The following is a 6,712-nucleotide window of genomic DNA, read 5'->3' as shown; positions in this document are numbered from 1 at the left end:
AAAAGTATATATCGTTAATAAAAAGATTTCATTTTCTCAAATTTCCCCATAGTGAAACAAAATCTATTCATATATTAAGGATTTCATTTGTAAATGATAAATGATCAAAAGTATTACTGAAACTAATGGAAAAAATGAGTTTAATAACCGATGAATATTTGTTTAACAAAGTTAAAGAAAACCCACTTTCACCTAATTTTCAATCAAAATAACGATCCTAAATTTGAAAGAAAAATAATCGTCAAAGAATTAGCTGTTTATTAAACTTTATTATTTTTCAACCTTTGAACGTCTTAATGAATGGAGACAATCTTTTTTATTGTGGAAGCTTAGAGGTTGGCTTTTTAACGGATTTCTGATTGTGGCGTAATTTCGTGAAATTTATGCGGAAAAAATAAATGTTTTTGAATTTATACCTGTATCTATCTTTCATTGTTCGAGAGAGAAGTATATTAGTTTAGATGGACAAAAAATGACATTTTCCTTTAGAAGTAGTATTCGGTATTATATGCATGCTTCTTGTTTAATGGTTTTATGATAACTTTGGCGTAAACGTCTCATAAGCCATTGTACTTTCTTTCCCATTCAGTGGCTGTAAGTGTGACGAGCTTTGTGTCGACAGCAACAACACAATGTGCATTAGTGACAATAACAGTGAATGCTCCTGTAAAATAGGTATTTCACTTTCTATTTATTTTTATTTCTTTGCTTCCTTCCTTTCATTCTCGTAGATAGTAACAGGTCTACTGCTAGAAAACGATTCACAACTACTGTTATTCCCCCTAATCTTTTTTATTGAAGAGGATGGCTTTGTAACTGATTTCTGCACGTAGTGTAGCTTCGTTAATTTTTGCTAAACAAAAAAGTTCCTGAACTCAAGTCTTTCACTGTTCGCGTCAAAGACGATACATTTTTAGAGAGAGCAGGGAGGGATTGTTTATTAGTTTATAAACAGATAAACAATGACATTTTCCTTTAGAAACAAGTTGGTATTCTATGTATATTTCACATTTATGATAATTTACAAACGTAAATAATTCAAAGCTGAGCATACCATTTTCCCATTCGGTGGATGTAAGTGTGATGAGTGTTATGTGGACATAAGCAACAATAATATGTATCAATGATAATAAGAGCGACTGTTCGTGTAAAATAGGTATTTGCTTTTTCTATTTCCTCTTTATTTCACTCCTTCCTTCCTTCGTTCTTGAGGTTAGTAACAGCTCTGCTGCAGCAAAATGATTCGCAGCTACAGTTGATCCGTCTCCTGGTGCATCTTTTGCTGCTTTTATTTCTGATACTAATACTACTGCAACGGCCACAACACATTTCTAATCATAATGTTGATGATGACGTTGGTTACTACTAGTGTCACAATCACACATTACATTCCGACGACTCCATTACCATCTTCTTCATCATGATCGCCCCTAGAAGCGTGAGGCCCAGTGTGCCCATGCATTAAGACGGCACTGACCACCACAAAGACTATTATTATCATCACAATGTTTTTCAGGATGCCAGGTGTATGACCACATGCTGAAACCAGGAGAAAACAAAACTGTCTACTGTAATTTATGTCGGTGTCCAGAATGGACACCCAGTGTAATAGCAGATGTAAGTACAGCACTTTTAGCTCTTGGTTTTCATGAACAAGAATAAAATTGACACCCTGTGGATAATCTGATGTCATTTCAGGATTACGATTGCTCTCTGTAAAGTGCAATTGTGATTGACAGAAGGAATTTTACCATTGGTCTTAGGCATTAGCTTTGAGTCTGACAATCGAAGGTCGAATCAAACTGTTGGCGTATGTGTCTGTGTGTTTGCTTTACATCTTCTTAAATCACGTTCCAAGATGTACAAGTAGAAGGAAAACAACAAAACAACCGTATATTCTCATTCACCCTCAGGTAACCCATCTAAGGCAAAATATATGTATCACAATTAATGTAGTCAAATCTGCAGAGAACGATGATTTTCATACATTTTCTATCCCTTCCACCCAAAAAAAATATGTGCTGCTGTCAACAACATTAATATGAAAAATTTAACCAAGATAGTTCTTTCTATGGGAGGTAAAAATGGTTCGGTATCCTGGTCTTCGGTCCTATCGTGCCAATGACGGGTTTCAGGCAAATATATAAATGTGTTATACCGCTGTAGGGCTGAAACAAAAGGCGAAATAAATGTATATGTATGTTTGTTTCTTTGCGTGTTTCTTTTTTTTTCTTTCCTCATTATTTAATAAATACAGAAGCGATAATCTTTTTTATTTTAGTGCACAAGGACTGCATGGTGTCTGCCTGCCAATATTACAAACAGAGATAGTTATTTCACCTGGAATAGGAACCCAAAATGTGACAAAATACCACCTTTCCATAAAGGTATGAGAGATTGATTGATTATTATGTTTTTTGTTCGTATTGCAAAGTGTATAATCAGACATCCAAATAGAAGGACGAACAATGGGAATCTTAGCGGGTACTGGTGGAAAGAAAATTTGAAGTATTAAGCAGAGAACTTAATTGTTAAGAAGATTATCCAGCACAAATATAAGTGAGATCATTTCTGGCGTTTAGGCAAATATGAACAGATGCTTCCTTAATCTATCGATCAAGAGGTCAGTTTGTTTATGTTTTGGATGTTTTCAGTCGATCGTTGTCTAGAGCGTCGACAACTCACCATTTTCTGGGAATATAAGTTGTAAAATCAAACGTCTTTTTTCTAAATCTACCCTGTCTGATTTAGAATTAGTGTCAATGCTAAACTGAACGTTTCATAAACATATAATGAAGTTATATTAATTTATGGCTATTTGAATTTATGCTGACCTTGAGGGACCTTTAGGCTCGTATAATTTGAGAAGTTATCACTGTGACTGTGGCGACATAATAGCTCGCACGTGGACGGCTAAAGTAATTGTCGGATGTCCATTCTAAATTTATTATCGACGTCATCACGGGTATTTACCAGTGTCAAGTAGCTATTCGCTCAATCCACTAGGTGAATGACTCGGCATTTGTCCGAACAGTTCCTTTAACTTGAACGCTATGTGCAGTCATTAAGCTGTATTGTGTCTGTTTTTCGGGACTCACAGGTCACATTATAAAATAAAAGAATCAATTAGTACATTTGTCTAAGCTTTATTTCCAACAAAACATATTTTATTGGGATAAAGAATTTTAATGTGAGACAGTGAATTGGTTCTGAGCAAACCGAATGTTTTCACCAACTGGTAACACAATCCTTACCCACATGCTAAAGTTACGGATTGAAATTTGCAGTATATTTAAAAATTTACATGTACACTAGATCATTTGGATTGCACACACTATAAATGTGAACAGACAGACTTGCACTCTGTGTCAAGGACGCAAATTATAGATAAAAAATAGAAGAAAAGAAGAAACAATTGATAAACGGTTTTTAAAAGATGGGTAAACTTCATGCCCAACTATTTGCCGTTAGCCCAACAAATATGTAAAAAATGAAAGGGATTATCATGTCTATGTCAGAGAACCTAAAGTTTCTGACCTAATTCCAGGCTGGGGACAAATAACAAAAAGTACCTGTGGCCATAAATCAACGCATTCTAAAAATTTGAAATACAAATTATATCACAGTAAAGTTATACATAGATTTACCAAAGGAAATATGCCAAGCGAATCGTGTGGCTGGATGATGGACACAAGTATAATAATAATAATAATAATACTGAGTTACGGAACATTTAATTGGGCAAATGACATAGCAAAGATTGCGTGCTTCTGATAAACTGATGCCGTAGTTTTGTTATGACTGCATAGGGAAGTTTAGACCTTTTCATTTAGGCCGAATTTTCTAATGTAATATCCAGTGTCGTTCTTTACGCGTGCTTTCTGTATCGGTCCACCCCATGTCAGATTCAATCGTTTTCTCGGTAGCATTTCGAGGAATTGGATGAATGCGCAGACGACATGTAGTGGATGGTTTTTACCTTAATCGATCCTATCAATTAAATAGTCACCGACCTAAAAACATACACCAATCTTATTTTGTTCAAGCTATACAAACAGTTTCTGGATTAGTCAGTTGCTCAAAAAACAGTCGACTTATTAGAGAAGCCTATTGTGACCAAGAACCGAAAAGAAACACCAGCTTTTACATACCCTTTTTGAATGAAAAAGTATGTAACTTATATCTCTTCTCAAAGATAAAATTTTCTTCAGAGATAGCTTTAATTCACACGCAAATAGATGAAAATATTCAACTATACCTGTCACACTGGCATAAAATATAACTTCCATATATGTTACGCAAGACAACTATAGTTCCTGCCATCCAGCAAACAAATTGCTTCGATCCTCCACCCTAATGATAAAAAACTGGATGTTGACAGTGCCACTTTTGAGTTAAACTATCAAGGTACCGGAGTACAGTGGGTACAAGCGAGATAAGAAATGTTTGCACATCAATTGACATGATATCCCTTTATCTAAACAATGCCTTACTCATAAAGCATAAGACTGACCTATCACCTCTGTTGATACGCGCCAGTGATCTCTTAAGGCAGGAAAATGCAAGTTGCATGCTTAGGAAACTCTTGGCCGCTTGCCGCAGAAGGCAGACGACCGTTACAGACGGTCATTTATATATGAAATTTGCGGTGTGTCGGGGGTGGGGGGATTAGAATGGTGGCTGTGTACAGGTCACCGCTGAGCAAAGATGACCAATAGAATAGGTTATTAACCTACCTAAGCGATTTCGACCCTTACTGAGTCTTCATCAACTGGTAAACACAAAACTGAGACAAATGGTAAACACAAAGGAAAGGGTTGAAATTACAAAGGTTTTAGGACCATGTTTAATGGAAGTATCGTTTTTAAAAGTTCGATGTCGCGCCTAATTAGTTTCGGCACATCTGTTTTGTGTCTGCTTTTGGCAAAGATTCAATTGGAGCCGGAAACAGGATAGTTGAAACCTTGTTTTGCAAAGTTTGTTTTGAGTTCATTGCATTTATCTTAATTAATCTCTGACATACTCGATTTCCTGCACTTGAAAACCTATTGACCTACATATGATCTGCATTCTTTGAATAATATAATACTGTCAATGTCTATTTCACTTTGCAGGAACTTATGACACTAAGTAGAAGAAACGGAATGAACTACGTTAGAATCGCACATCGGTATTTTCCATTGTACACTACGCTGCATGTAAATCTCGTCATGCTTTCAAGTAAATAAATGAGATCTATTAGTGTAATTCTAATAAACGTGTTCCTTACGGACAAATATTATCATAAATATTGTTATTTGTTATGTATATATGTCAGTGCTAAACAGTAAAGAAAATATTGTCTGAAATAATGCATCGCCATTACATACTTCAACTGTTAGTACTACACTCTATCACCAACGATGTTCTTCCAAAAGTAGGCCTACTGTATATATTATAATCGGTGTCTTTCAATGATAAGGATACTATATTTCTCCACCCGATTTCCTGCACCGGTAAGCTAGGGGGTATAACTTCACCTAGTTTTGTTCCACCTGTAAGGCCATCTCCACCTGTAAAACGACTGTTTATCTCCACCATCCCGTTTGTTCCATTATAAAGTAAATGTGTATCTCCACCCAGATTTCTGCAGATGTCAAGTACCGGTTTATGTCACCATGTTTCCCGTACCAGAGTCCTTCACTCGAAACGCTGCTGTAAATATTCGTTCAGATTCCTTCACATGTACGTCGGTAGTAACAAGGGATACTTTACGGACAATGGAAATCTCAGTCAAAAAGGTCATGGGAACGTTCATCGACAAGATTTTTCAGACACCTGCGAACGTTTTTACGGACAATGGGAATTAACAATGGGAATATTTGGACTGTAAACGGACGAGGAAAAGTGGAGTATAGAAACGATAGTAGTGAATGGGGGCGATTCAGCGTCAATGGGAATTAGCATTACAGACACCCCTGGGACTGTTTAGCGTCAATGGAAATTTAACATGGAGAAAAATCGTGGGACTGTTTAGCGTCAAGGGAAATTAACATGGGAAATAGATTTTGGGACTGTTGAGCGTCAAGGGGAATTGAACATGGGAATATGGGACTGTATAGCGTCAAGGGAATTTAACATGGGAATAAATCGTGGGACTGTCTAGCGTCAAGGGGAATTTAACATATGGAAATTGAACATGGTGGGTCTGTATAGCGTCAAGGGGAATTGAACATGGTGGGATTGTTTAGGGACAATGATGGTAGAGGGTCAAACACAACAGAGACAGAAACATACATACACTAGTACAAGCGTGAGATTTATATATAAAGCATTACCAAGACCTGAAATCTTGCTGGGGTGTTCAAAAATTTGCATAATTGTAATGATGCTATAAATGGCTATAATCAAGGAAATGCTCAACGACAAAATGGATGTGACTAAAAGTAACGCTAAAATGACGAAATTGTCCCAGAATTTAAAGGAAAGTAAACATATCCCCGAAAATTAAGTTACAATGGTTTAGACTAAAATGGATAAAATTAGTAACTACTTACAATATTAACTTGTGTGACGATCGTAGATAAACACCCATGTATCTCTTTATAGCTATAATCAGCTAAAATTCATATGAAATCCCACTATCTATTTATACTACAACTTGTGGGTTATTCCTTTGGAAAACCCCACTATCTTTTTATAGCCTCAGCTTGAGTGACGTTCCTGTTTATGA

At 36.1% G+C, this 6,712-nt stretch overlaps 1 long non-coding RNA gene across 1 annotated transcript; it reads left to right on the top strand.

The window, feature by feature from the left end:
• Positions 1 to 593: 593 nt before the first annotated feature.
• LOC149779766 (uncharacterized) lies at positions 594 to 5,250 on the top strand. Its single transcript, XR_016415539.1, has 4 exons — positions 594 to 675; positions 1,517 to 1,617; positions 2,282 to 2,387; positions 5,115 to 5,250. It is a non-coding gene; the product is annotated as an uncharacterized LOC149779766 (long non-coding RNA).
• Positions 5,251 to 6,712: the final 1,462 nt, after the last annotated feature.

The sequence above is a fragment of the Sinohyriopsis cumingii genome, chromosome 17 (assembly GCF_028554795.1).
Source record: "Sinohyriopsis cumingii isolate HCF-2022 chromosome 17, ASM2855479v2, whole genome shotgun sequence".
In the NCBI taxonomy this organism is placed as follows: domain Eukaryota; kingdom Metazoa; phylum Mollusca; class Bivalvia; order Unionida; family Unionidae; genus Sinohyriopsis; species Sinohyriopsis cumingii.
The sequence above is the reverse complement of the archived record's forward strand: the minus strand, read 5'-3'. Positions and strand labels throughout refer to the sequence as shown.